Source organism: Panulirus ornatus, chromosome 37, assembly GCF_036320965.1.
Source record: "Panulirus ornatus isolate Po-2019 chromosome 37, ASM3632096v1, whole genome shotgun sequence".
NCBI lineage: Eukaryota > Metazoa > Arthropoda > Malacostraca > Decapoda > Palinuridae > Panulirus > Panulirus ornatus.
In genome coordinates, this window is record NC_092260.1 from 13269175 (window position 1) to 13283451 (window position 14277).

The 14277-nt window shown below is 48.6% G+C and overlaps 2 protein-coding genes across 5 annotated transcripts in view; one reads left to right on the forward strand and one right to left on the reverse strand.

The window, feature by feature from the left end:
• The window catches only part of LOC139760512 (normal mucosa of esophagus-specific gene 1 protein-like), a 686022-nt gene that overhangs the window by 291374 nt on the left and 380371 nt on the right, over positions 1-14277 (forward strand). The window lies entirely within an intron of this gene.
• msi (RNA-binding protein musashi) overlaps positions 1-14277 on the reverse strand; it is a 214517-nt gene that overhangs the window by 92095 nt on the left and 108145 nt on the right. Inside the window, exon 1 of one of the 3 annotated variants that reach the window (XM_071683800.1) lies at positions 7654-7828. The exons of the other annotated variants lie outside the window; for them this stretch is intronic. The gene's annotated coding sequence lies outside the window, so the exon portion shown is untranslated. Of the gene's footprint in view, positions 1-7653; positions 7829-14277 lie in introns of those variants that run through there. 3 annotated transcript variants of the gene reach the window in all.

The following is a 14277-nucleotide window of genomic DNA, read 5'->3' on the forward strand; positions in this document are numbered from 1 at the left end:
GTTTAAAATTCTCCCCAAAGTCTTCAACTTTAGTCTTGAACTTTGGGCATCAAATGTTTCATGTTTTACAAAAGACGTGCAGAATAACCGGCTGGGTTATTGCAACATGAACCAGAGAGCAAAGAACCAACCTAAGAACCACACACATTTTCTCAAAAGCTTGCATCAAGGCTGCCAGCCTGTTTATGAATCACTGTTGTTCGAGCTCGAAAAGCCAGTTCGAAACTGTCTAACATGAAACGTACGCCACTCACTGTCTAATCATTAGTGAAACCAATTTACTCATAACTGAAGCATCGGTTCGGTACTTCGTGACATAAATTGAACATCTTGAAATAGAAAAAAATATCGATTCACCATCTTCCTAGGAAGACTTCGACCCAAAGGACCAAAACCAAAAACTTGTGTACCGCTCAGAAGTGTACAGTCTCGACTATTATTCTGGTCAGACCCGCCCAGGTTTTAACAGCAAAGTTGGACATTTTTCCCCCAGGCTCTCGGCAAGTGTTCGAACTCACGTTGTTTCGCCGCAGAATTACAGTCATACAATACAACTGACTGAGCTACAATGGCCTAGAAACCAATTGCTCAAGTATGAACGTCATGGAAAAGCAACTGAGGGAACAATGACTCGGTCGGTTTTCTCTTGTGTCAGCCACACAAGAAGCAGCAGAGCCTCTCATGATGTCCAGGCCAGGGACGGTGAAGAGCTCTGAGGATTGGTTAACATACCATATTCATCTTGTTCCCGCCTGCAACTGGGTATTATGGGAGTAATTAACAATGGAAGTTAGAGGGTATTGCAGGGCGCAGCCTCTGCCGGTGCTGTTGCAATCCCAGCCCTGCCCACACCTGGCAATTCTACACCCGCAGGTGAAGTGGATTCCTGGGGCATGACTCACCTGTCTGAGCTGATCCTCCGGGGGTACAGCCTCCTCACAGTGCCTTTGAACACTTTTATACGAAATTTAACTAGTTGTTAGCCAGGACAGATGTATGGGACATAGGCACAGACTTTATATAGCTTCGAATACCCATTGTAGAGAATATAGGCTACGCAAAAGGGAACAAAACAACGGGATTGACGCTGAAGTAGTGTTTCGCGAGGTAGTAGTGAACACACGTGTTAAAAACGACAGAAAAAGGGGCGTAAATAGTAATACTGCGACGTTTCCCAGTGTGTAGGTGTAGGCAGGCGGTGGAGAGGCCAGGCGTGATGCAGGAGCGAGGGGGGTTGCACAGGGTCGGGAGGTGCTCTGGCGAGGTAACAGGAGAACCCGGGGTGGGAGAAAGCCAGCCTGAAGTTTGCAAGAAGTTAACTTCGGCAATAGACTCCGATTACCACTTAATATTCTCGTGTACGTTACGACGGCTGTTTACATTCAGGTTGCGACGAAGCTGTCCAGGAAAGACAGCTAAGTGTCACAGCCGTTGTGCTGAGTGAGACAACTCAGGTACATATAACTACGTATGAAAGATGTTTCAGGTCTCTGAAGTAGTCCAGCTCACGGCCTCGAGCTACTGTATGAATATTCAAGGATCAGTTCGTTCATCAATTAAACGTGTCACTTAGTTGACTTACTAAACAAGATGTATTTCAGTGAGTATCATGTGACAGATGCGAGCACGCAGTGAAAAGCGAGACAGACACATGAGGTAACCTGACCTGACAACATGATGAGGGAGTCTGGAGAGGAGGGAGTGTTGCTCATGATGGGGAGGGGTGCATGGAGGACGTTGAATGGATCCTCGTAGATAGTCCGATTTGAGTGTCTGGCTGATGGTAAGAGGTATTAGCAAGTGTGAGGGACGCTTGGCCGGAGATGCGTGGGTGTACTGGCTCTCCAGCTGGTGGTGAGGGCGCCTGGCAGGTGGCGTGGGCTGTACTGGCCCTCCAGCTGGTGATGACAGCGCCTGTCATGTGGTGTAAGTGTACACTGGCCAGCCAGCCTGTGGCGTGGGGTGGTGTCTGGACCGAGCGTGTAACTGAGCGTGAGGTGTATGGAGCGTCTATATGTCGAGGGAGTGAGAAGTGGCTGGCAGATGACGAAACAGTACGTGATAGATGGTGAGGAGAAAGTCAGCGTGGGGAAAAGATCACGCACCATGAGGAATGAGGCAACAGCAAGTACAAAGGAGGAGGAGGAAAGACAGATGGTGGGAGGAGGCAATCTGGGGTGTAAACATAGGCGAGGAGGGAGGGAGGGAGCGGAAACTACGTACATGTGTTGTGCTCGGGAGCTATCCCACCCTCCCTTCCACTCACGGGTCTGATGTAACGTGTTCGTCAGGCGGGATTGACGTGATTGAGGGAGAAAGTGAGACAGTTGGGGGAGGCAGGAGGGCTGAGGAGGACATCAGATGGAGGAGAAATAGGCATGGACGAGGGGCTGGTGGACCAGGAGAGAGGGATGTAGGGGGGGGGGGGGGGGGCGACCACGAAGGGAAAATAACATTAGGTCGAGGGAGAGGCGGCAGGTGTGAGAGAGTGAGGGGCCAGCCAGGGGTGCGGCAGGCAGGTGAGACGCTCACTGGGGTGAAAACTGTGAGAGTAAACGCCAGAGCGGAGCCAACGAGTTTTTCCTGCGACATTTTCTTGGTTATGTTTACTTGAGGGGAACAAACAGCACGATGTGTGGACACCATGGTGGAATATCTTGTGGGTGCTGAGACCCTGTACCTGCTGAGACCCTGTACCGCCACGCGGTAGTAAAAGACAGGACTGACGTCTTCAGGCAGGGAAAACATATGTGAGTGAGGGAGGAAGGAGGAGGTTGGGGACTCGAAGGAAACAGATGAGGCACCGTGGAGATATGGCTAAGGTGTGGGAGAGCGAGGGAATGAGGAAGAGGCTTAAGATGGTAGGTAGACAAGGTGAGGGAGATGTAGGTGGCGATAGTGGCGAGATGAAGAAAGCGAGATGTGGGTGGAGGTAGTGGCTGTATGGAGATAAGGGCATTGGGCGTAGGGGAGAGGGTTGAAATCGGGAACTGGAACACCTCTCCTTAAGAGGGGTAGAAGCAGAAAGAAGGGCAGGTAAACACAAACATGGAGGGGAAGGGATAGAAGATGGGGGACGGGGATGGTGCATAGCTGGTGCAAGGTAAGCCAGGCTCGTGGGGCGTTGGTGGTGGTAGAAATGAGCTGACGACAGCGATGGTGGTGATGACTGAGTTGTGGTGGTGATGTTGATGTCGTTGAGACGATGGTGGTTGAGGTAGTTATGATGGTCTGGGTGGTGGTTTTGATGGTCGTGAGGTCTTGAGGTCATGAAGAAGGTGGTGGTGGTGGTGGTGGTGATGGTGTGGTGGTTGTGGGGTGGTGCGGTGGCGGCGACTGAGTGGCGACCCTGGCCGATTTAGCAGAGTGCCTGATAACGGCCTGATAACACATGACGGGAGAGTGAGGGGAGCGAGGGAGATAATGAGGGGAATGAGAGGAAGCAGGAAGAGGCCCGAGGGGTCGCGGAACCACATCTGGCTCAGGAGAGGCTGGCTGCCAGGCACGTGGCCACCCATACTGCCATTATCAGGTTCATGTTTTATATATTATCTAAACGACCACAATATCGAGATAAACACATCCAATAGTTCAACCCCCTTGAGGTTAACGGTACTTTTGAGCCCTACATTATGACCTTTCGGTATGAGGGACCGGCATCTGACTTGACCATTAATAACAGTCATGGGAAGTGCCAGGTGAGGGAGAGAGGCCATGGTAGGTGGCAGGGGGGAGTAAGCAAGCGCCGGGGAGTTCGTGTAGGGTCTTGGTATTATACGAACCAGGGGAGATAGAGACATGGAGGAGGAGGACCAGGGAGCAAAACGGGGAGGCTAAGATGGCACCTACGACCGGATAGGGTAGATATGTTTGTACCGGCATATTGGGTTACAAGAGGGGAGAGATGGTCAGCTTTGGGACGAGTTTAGAGCGGCAGACGAACTATGAGACGTTACATGTGCAGAGAAAATAAAGTATGGTGAGGGAAGGTTTTGTTGCGAAGGAAAATGTTTTGATCAGAAGGAGGTGTGAGGGGCAAGAGCGGAGTAAAGAATTAGATGGAAGGTGGAAATCAGAGGCTGTAATTGCCTACATAAGAATGATTGTGAGTGACGTTAAAAAAAAAAAATCATGGTAGCTTTAACTCCCCAAACGCCACGTATAGCAACAGTCTGGGGAATAAGGCCACGCAGCTGACAATAAAAGGCGGCAGTCTGGACAAAGCACTGCGGAATGACGTTACAGCTAACTCGGCACACACAGGAGACTCTCTGGATATCCGCAATAACCCAGACACCAGGCAGGGACGAAGGGAAGCCCCCTGTCTCGGGCATTTCATGATACAGATGGATAAATAAAGATTCTCGAAACGCTCTGGACATAACGGTACAGCACCACCCTTGAGCACGATGGTATTATCCTTCTTCGTGACGGTGTAACCTTGAACACGTCAGAACAACCCATGGAGACAATGGCCTGGACTCTTGACATCATCCTCCAGATTCATAACAAAGGCCAGGTCGTCATTCCCAAGGGCCGGCCGTACCGTCATGCTCAGAGTGTATTCCTTAATCAAGAGGTGTGAGAGAGAGAGAGAGAGAGAGAGAGAGAGAGAGAGAGAGAGAGAGAGAGAGAGAGAGAGAGAGAGAGAGAGAAGCCTTGGTAGGTTAAGTGGATTTAGATGTATCTGGGAAGAGGAGCAAGGGTGCGTGTCGCCGGCCAGCAGCAGCAGCAGCAGCAGACGGCGAGTGACAGGAAGGTCATGGAGGCAGCCATATGAGTGTGTTCATGATGGGTGGCACCACAGTCCCCCCCCCCCTCCCCACACCCCACTCTCCCTCATCAGTCACGTCTACACCAATGAAGAAGCCCCACACAGGCGCCGCCAAAGATTAGGCAAGAGGGATGATTTTGACCGTATTTGTTCCTTTGGCGTGGGCTTCACGGCATGGGCGTGGGGAGGGAAGCACGGCACGTTAGAGTGTCTCTTGTGGCCCAGGAAGTTAAGGGTGACGTCGGCCCGGGCGGAGACAAGAAGGCTTCTTGAATTTATTGTGCTCACGGATCCTTCCTTCCGTGCCAGGACAGACTCGGAGCTGTAGGCTGGTCTCTGTAGTGTAATGGATTTGCTTCCATCATCCGCATGCACACACACACACACACACACACACACACACACACACACACACACAACGTGCTGTGGTGATCAGCGTTACCGGCCATGAGTCAGCATTGTCCCACTCAGGGTCGGGCCAGCATGGGTTCGAATCCTGGGCGCGGCAGTCTCTCCAAACCCAGCTCAGGTGTTCATACTCCCTACGGGGTTGGTCGGTAAAATGAGACCTGGCGTAAGCTATATATAAACAAGAATAAGAGACAGGGCAACACTAGTGTAAAACTCTCTCCCCGTAATACACAAATAGTAATCACGCACATCGCTCCCCTGTTGGCCTGCTCTGGGGTTCTCAGAAGGTGTGTGGTATTATGGGGGCCTCTCTGCGTTTTAAAGTCACTTCTGGGGGTGTCACAGGCGGTGTTTGAGCTGTTGGTGGACCACTCACTTGCTGGGGGGAGGGAGTAATATTCCTTGAAACACCTTAGGTATCTACGTGGATGGTTTGTGGGTCTTCTGGGAGGTCTTTGGGCTTTGTCACCTGGGGTTTTAGAGGGTCTTCCTGGGTCAGTATGGTCCTTTAGCGTACTCTGGGACCTCTATGATGTGGTTGCTGAAATGGTAACCATCGCACAGGGACGTATTTTGGGAGAAGGAATTATATTTTATTATTAGTTCCCCCTGATATGGTGACGAGAGAGGGAGAAGTGGAATTAAGAGGTGATCAGGGTGAGAGAAAAATGCATGGGCAAGGGGGTAGGGCGGGAAGGGTGAGGGGGAAGGACTGTAGGTGAGTAACGAGAGAGGGGAGGTTGATGGGTGAGTGGGCCGAGTGACAGTTGGATTACAAGAGGTAGCGGCTTATCGTAGGTAAAGGAGAGAGATTACGGGACGAGGTGGGCGGAGCGCATCCCCGGGAAGGGAGTGTCTAAGAGAGATGAGATAGTCTGAATGCGAGTTCGAAGTGTGTGTGTGTGTGTGTGTGTGTGTGTGTGTGTGTGAGAGAGAGAGAGAAAGAGAGAGAGAGAGAGAGAGAGAGAGAGAGAGAGAGAGAGAGAGAGAGAGAGAGAGAGAGAGAGAGAATCTTTATGGAGACAGTCACATACCATAATGTAAAAGAGGAAGCTACATGCTGTCAAAGCCAGCGATAGAACAGATAAATAGCAGACGCTTCTCAGTTTCGCTGGTAGGTGAAGGGAATGGGGAAGAGAGGGGAGGGAGACACTGCGAAGAGAAGAATAATGTGGATCCAGAAGGAGCAAAGAAAATAACAGATGACGGTACCACAGAAATAAGTAGAGTGACGACACTATTCCAAGCACATGTGCCCCGCACGCACTACTGCTGTATAATAATATCAACATTATATATGAGAACATGAGGCGTTACCGGACTCCGCCTGCTTGAGATTGCATCGTGAGTGAAGAGTCACCTTTGGCGAGGTTGACGAAACAGTACAGTCACGCTGAAGAACGACTTGTTTCACACTCCATCCTGTCCCTGCTCCTGAGTGTAGCGCAGCCCTTGAAGCTGCTGGAGAGGGGCTCCTCCGATTACATAATAGCAATAATGATGACGATGATAATAAAGGAGAACTTGACCGGCTAGAAACTGTGCAAAAGTTGTCCACAACCGCATCGCTCGGGTAACGCATCTTATTTACCGTAACAAAAGTTCGAAGCTTTGATACTGTATGCATCATAAGATCGCTGACATGAGCGGTACATCATCATATACGCATGGAATATCCTGGAAGGTCTAGCCCTTAATCTGCATACGAAAATCTCTTGCAAGAATAATATAGACTCGGTACACTGAGCTGACTGTGTCCCTGGGAAACAAAGGTGGTGTAGACAGTATTAAGGAGGGAGGGTAAAGGACGCGTCAGGGGTCCGTGTCTGTTTAACTCCTTGAACAAAACGGTATGACCCCTGGGTGTGATGGCCTGGCCTCTGACCTGACCCGCCAGGCACCCTTGCACCATCGTGCTCCAGGGCCGTATCGTCGTACTTGATGTTCATGACGTCGTGCTCGTAGGGTTAACCAAAAAGGTTAGCAGCAGGAACGTCGAGGAGACCACTGGGTTCTTCCAGGTGCAGCTGATCAGCATGTTGCACCTGCACCGGATGTGCCGGACTCCATGCTGCAGCGTCCAACAGCTTGGTACATCAGATAGTCATCAAAGGAGCTTGGTGAGAGAGAGAGAGAGAGAGAGAGAGAGAGAGAGAGAGAGAGAGAGAGAGAGAGAGAGAGAGAGAGAGAGAGAGAGAGAGAGTCCTAAAAATGTTTATGTAGAGTGAAGTGGTGGTGTTGGTGGCGAAGGCATAGGGTACATGCTAATGTTCTTGCTGCTGGTGGTGGTGGTGTTGATGGCAGCATAGACAGTACTGGAGGCCAGTGAAGGTGATGGAGAGGGAAGAGGGAAGACAATGATATTAGTGTGAAAAGGTGTGTTCTCGGAACTGATGGTGAGAGGTGGGCATAAAAGATGGCGTAGTTGAACATTCAGGAGAGATTTTTCAAGAAAGGAAGATACTAACACAGATGGTGCTGTTGTGGTGGTGATGGGAGGGAGTTGATGCTGGTGATGATGAGGCAGCTGCTGCATATGCTGAAGTACACAGCCGCTAATGATGTTAGTCATGTTGTTCTTGGAGAAATGGGTAGAGTTGCAGGGGTTTGGTTACAGGAATTCCAACAGCAACAGGCCACTGGGTCCATTTGAGACTGATAGTGGAAGAGATCAGAAACTATGACATTAGTAGAGCAAGTGTAGAAAAAGGTACAAATGATTTCAAGATAAATATGTGTGAACATGTAACCAAAGTGTAAATCATATCATTCGTGAGCTTGAAGCGAAGTACTGATCAAATCTGTTCTTGAACGTATAAGGTATACCTGTATTAAATCTCTTTACATTTTCTTTTATATACAGAATAAGTAGGTCTTCCAGCTGCCTCTCACAGGCTTGCTATTGTACTCTCTCCATTCTTTAAGTCGTCTTTAAGTTGTAACCAAAGCTTAACCCAGTATTGAGGGAGGAGGTACGCCAGTGAATTGCAAAGAGTGAGCATTATTTCCTTAGACTTACATTTAAGAACCTTACCATATATAAATCTAAAAATTTTGTTCGCCTTTTGACAGGTCAACTAGTTAACGGAAGGAGGTGTAAGGAATGTAAAGGGTCATAGGTTAAGTAGGCGCTGCTGTAAGTACTGTAAGTGAGCACAAAGGATGTTGTGTCGTTAGTGTGGGTGGGTGTAGGTAATGTAGGCGATGTTAAACAATAAAGGTGGTAGTGTAGGTGTAGCCGCAGTGGCATGATGGACAAGCGGCAGCATGATAACTGGAGTGCCCCTGCCATTTATAGGCACTCGCGACCTTCCCTTACAGCCCTGCGTGTCGCCGCCCACTAGGCACGTCACACCCACCCACTCCCGCTTCTTCAACCATTTACTTCATTCTGTTCTTTCCAGTAACGTAAACGTTTTCCCTCTTATCCGGACAAGACAAATATTCCAGGATATCCCGCTTCGTTTGAACCAGCAGGGGTATACAGGTTACTCGAACGAGAAATTTTTCAGTTTCGAATGCACGCGGAGACAAGGAAATTCCTGGATAAATTGGAAGTTTCAGATTCTTCGAGCACTTACGGAACTTCTAACAGTGTCCTTGTCGTTGGTGCGTCATGGCATAAGAATCTTCCTCCTGACACGACGACTGAAACATGTTTACCAAAAGCGTGTGGTTCGGTCGCCCCCACACCTTAATTGTTCGTTAATAAGACCGGCTTCCTCCCATCTCCCTTTGCCAGCACTGAAGGTGTCCTTTCCTATATCACTGAGTGAATCGTAGTAAAGGTTGCACATGTTGAGGGTCCACCTCAAGACCGTTTGTGACCTCTATAATCCTTTTGCGCTACCGATCGCAGGATGAGCATGGGATGCACAATAAATTTGCCGGTGATATCGGGACAAATCAAATCATTCACCTCAAGATGGTTTCGTCGGGATTCTGCTTACCCCAGCAATTTGGTCTGGAATTTTTCCTTGTCTTACGTATTCTCCAGGATGACTTCGGAGATGATTTTCTACTCACCTCCCGAACGGGATAGTTTAGATATTCTATAGCTACAACATTTCAGCCAAGGATCTTATCTTGCCTTAAGTATATCTTATAATTATAACGGAGGTCTTTTACCCCAAGATCGGTCTGGGTCCATGCCTTAGGTGCATCATAAGATGGTTTCAAAGGTCTTCTAAACACAATTCGACCTAAGACCAGGTTACCATGCTCTTGCTTTGTTCTGTCAGTGTGTTGGTAGCCGCCAACCACAGGCCTACGTAACCAGCACATCCTGGGGTGGCCGTCTTCACTGTACCATGAAGGTCAGGGCTGGGGTCCCAGCTGTAAGTATATGGCTCTTGATATATTTAACCCAGATGTCGCGGTACGTACTACTGTTCTAACCGTCCTGCTGCTCTCTGATATACAGGACAAAATGTCCTTAATTTCCTCATTTCTAACATCGTTACTGACTTCGTTGTCCTTCATCAAGGGATGACAGTGCAAATAGTTTTATCAGCGTTTCACGTAATTATTACTGGGCAGACTCGCAAAACTGCATATATGAAATACGGGTTTGCGTGCTTAAGCCCTCGAGCACAACGATGCGGCCTTTGAGCACGCCAGTGTGTCTCTTAGATGTGATGGGATGGGCTTCGGCCTCACTCTTAAGGATCAGTTGAAGGGCCAGACCATCCTACCCGTGCATGGTGCGGTAGGAATGAACCACGACAAGGCACCATCCAGACATCTGATGATGATGTCAGGCGAGGGTCTCTCAGCAACGCTAGTTACACACGCTTTCATGGCCACCTAGACGTCACGGATGAGTTTCCTTCTGTGAGTTCCCGTGTGTGTGTGTGTGTGTGTGTGTGTGTGTGTGTGTGTGTGTTTTGATGGGGGTCTTTATTGACAAACTTAAGTGCATTAGGCTGTTCCTCGCCCCCCACTCCGGTTGTTTTCTTTCTTCCCCTGAATCCTCGGCTAATTACTTCTCTCTCCCATGACCTCCTCACCCCCTCACATTCCGCTAATAACACTGCTGCCTTTTCCTCCCCTGCTCCCCTCCCATGCTACCAGCACGGTAACCGTTCGCTCTACTATTCGTCCGTCCAAGATGTATCCCCCGTTATATCTTGCCGAGAACAATATCTGCCATCCTCAGGTCCACTTTGCCTCCATCATAAATCTTGCCCTAAGTTGCCTTACAGCCCAGTAATAGTTTAAAATGCTTCCCCTCCAATCTCAGCCCTGAGAACAAAATTTTCCTGTGGGCAAAGTTGGAGATAAAAACCGTGTGGTGGCACAACTTTGGTCGCCTCGCTGCTCCAACCTTTCGAACAAAAATCTCTCGCTGCTACTGCTGCTGCTGCTGCTGCGGTCTGTGAGCCGAAGTTTCTCAAGAGTTCTACCTTTTGATAACTTTTTGTTTAGTTTTCGATTCTCATGTGTTCTTCCGAGCCCGTGGTCGTCTCTGGCGTGGCTCCCGTCAACAATATCGTGTTTCCCCTTCCTTGCGTAATCTTATTCCATCCTTCTACTTTGTGTTTTTCATGTAATTTTCCTGCTCTCACCAGCTCCACTAAATCTTTGTCCTGCCCTATAGTTCCTGGGTAGACACATAGCTGTTTGCAGGGGCGAGCATCTACACTCTCGCACGCCCGCGGTAGATACAGCAGTTCCTGACCACGAGGTAAACAGACGCTCTAACCCTCTGCACATTCTTCCTCAGTCTCAGGTGCAGGCACGCACAGTGAGCGTACAGTGCAGGCCCGCACAGTCAGCGTACAGTGCAGGCCCGCACACTCAGCGTACAGTGCAGGCCCGCACTGTTTGCGTGTTGTAGGCCTGCACAGTCAGAGTACAGTGTAGGCCCGGACTGTGAGCGTACACTGCCGGCCTGCACTGTTAGCGTACAGTGCAGGAACACATTATCAGCAGACAGTGCAGGCCTAGTGTCAGCGGACACTGAAACTCTGCAGTTCGAGCTTGAAGGTTGCAATGTAGGAATATTATGCCGTATGAGCTTAACACTGGCACCCACCATCACCATTCTAAAATTCAAGCAAAAGGATGTACGACTTCGCTGTACGTCCGGCAGCGCAGGCTGGATTTCCCTTGAGCCATAATGTCCGGCAGTGTCGCACTGAACACTCGTGTTCAGGACACGTCTCAACAGAGAGAGAGAGAGAGAGAGAGAGAGAGAGAGAGAGAGAGAGAGAGAGAGAGAGAGAGAGAGATTCTGCCAAAACAGGAATAAATTTTACTACCCACGACACCGAGACCCAAGGTGCCATGAGCCAGCATGAGGGAGCCGTCCAGATGATAATGGCGGGCAGAACAGGGGAACCGGGATCCACGAATATGAGAATTACATCCATAAATAACGAAGGGAACGGAGAAAAGTACGTGAGACAGAGGGCAAAGCTCCCCTGCTAGCCTCACCAGGGAGGGGAGATATGAGAGGCGAGACGGGCTGATGAATCAGTAAAATGTGTCGCGCGGTGATGAACGTGACACCAAACGATAAGGAAGATGACAAAAATGACAGGGGAGAGGGGCTGGGGCAGAAGATGAGGGAGGGGAAGATGATAACATGGGTAAGGCGGGTTGGATAGGCTGGGGGGAAGGGGAGGGGAGACATATGCGGAGCAGCAGCTTGGGCTTCTCTATAATGTACGGAAGGTAGAGGCTGGCAGAACCCGGGTTTAATACCATACAAATTCTTAAAATAAGAAGGAAATATATATATAAGTAGTATAAAACATCAGATGTATAAACCTTGTTGCAAGAGATGCGTCTGCCCGGGGATAGGGAGGAAAGACTACGATCCACATATCTTCTGCATGACGTAGAAGGCGACCAAGACCGACGGGAGCAGGGGACTGGAAATCCTCCCTTTTGCGTTTTCTAAAAGTAAGAATACAGGAAGGAGCCTGACCAGGTCTTCTTATTTTTACTTCGGACCTCAGTTTGTGTTTTATGATACCTTGCTTAAGAGGGAAAGGCGAGGTAGTATATCTGGTTGGATATATATATATATATATATATATATATATATATATATATATATATATATATATATATATATATATATATATATTGCGATTACACTATAACTATCATTATGGACTTGTGTATCATATATATATATATATATATATATATATATATATATATATATATATAGATAGATAGATAGATAGATAGATAGATAGATTATATGTGTGTGTGTTTGTGTTACCAGACTCCGCCTGCATGGGATTACACCGCGAGTGAAAAGTCTTTTTTGATGAGGTTGTATTATATCATTAGTGGACGAGGAGAAACGTCTCGTCATAAAACTCTCACTGAAGGAGTCCATCATCCCTGCTGCTGACTGCAGCCCAACCTTGAACCTGCAGGAGCACATGCCCTCAAAAAAAAAAAAAAAAAATTACTGAACTTTGACCCGTGCAGAGTAACAGTAATGGCTCAGGTCAGATACTAATCCTGTGCATTGTATCATGTGGAGTGTAGGCAGGGTTTTGTCGCAGCTGGTTGAGATTCCACGGAGCACCAGCCCGTAATAGACGACTTGGGGTTTCATCTTTGACACCCCCAACCTCCACCACCACCACAAGAAGAAATAAATCCTTTAAATGAACAAATTAAGAATACACACGTCTGGGAGTATTGAGCCAAGGTACACTGCAACCAAGTTTCAAGCTGGTCATCTCCAGACTAAAGGAATGTCGCTGTTTGATTGATTGTTAGGCCGAAAAAAATATGAATATTACGAAAGAGCAAACACATTACGTCTCTCTCCCTATGGCAGCAGTCATAAATATGACCAAAAATGGCAAGGCAGCCGCGCACGAGACGCTCCACAGCGCAAACAGGTCCATAATGAGTCTGTAATGAGAGGGGCATTAAACATCAGGAAATATTACACGCTGCAAAAGTTCAGATGTAAGACCTTTAGAGGAAAATGTAGCAGGTGCTGTTAATAGAGAGGGGGAGAGGGAGAGATGGAGATGTGAGAGGCCCGAGGGAGAGGAGGGGGATGTGAGAGGCCCTAGAGAGAGAGGAGGAGGAGGAAGTGAAAGCCCCGAGGGAAGAATAGGAGGATGTGAGAAGTCTGAGGGAGTAGAGTAACAACCATGAAATTTTGCGCTCAGGATTATATAACTAGAGCTAAGAATATACTAAGTCATGTGAGCTAAGTCTTATAAAGTTCTGTGAGAGGAAAAAAGTGTGCGTGTTTGTGGACTGAATGCCAGAAACCCACGTGTGGGTGAGGTAGAAAGAAGAGACAGCATCCTAGGCCAAGGAGGGGAGTTTGACAGACACTGAAGTGCTCCTTCACTGCGCCGTCATTACAAGCCCTACCGGTACCCTGGCGGTAGGACATGCCTCAAAACCCACAACCTTGGGAGAGGGAGAGGATGTGGGAGTAGGCGGAGGAGGAGGAGGAGGAGGAGGGAGTCTGTGAGGGCAGTGTGTGACGTTGGAGGATGAACACAAATAAACAGAAACTTCACAAACTAGCAGAATCCCCAGCCATACAACCGCCCTCCAAGACACATCCGCAAAGAAAACACGAAAAGAAATTGAGTTCCTCGCCTTATTATCGGGTCAGCCACTCGCAGCAGCAGTAATTATCCCCCACCAATCAGGCAATCAACACAACTGCCGCTACTTATCGCAAGTTTGGGGCCCCGCGAGTGGGTTCAGGTCCCTCAAACGATAAAGTAAACGTAGGAAAGACGATCTGGGGATTCCATTTGCGTCTTCATCAGCGTCCTGGTATGCCTCTGTGTAATGGGTCAGCCTAGATAATGGTTTGGAAGTAAGCTTGTGGTTTACCTGTGAGCTCTTGGTTTATTGGTTCGGGGATGAATTACCTGTGAGTTCATGGTTAATGTTCGAATTTGCTGTATGAAACTTCGGTTTGAACTGGAACATTCGTTTTGCTTTACTGTCAGATCTTAGGTCACCCAATAGCCTTTAGTTTGGCGTACCTCGAAACCCTTAGGTTACATGTGATAGCTTGGTAAATCTTCAGTCCTTGGGGTCAACTTGGTGACTCCTGGTTTACTTCTGTGCGCTGCTTGAAA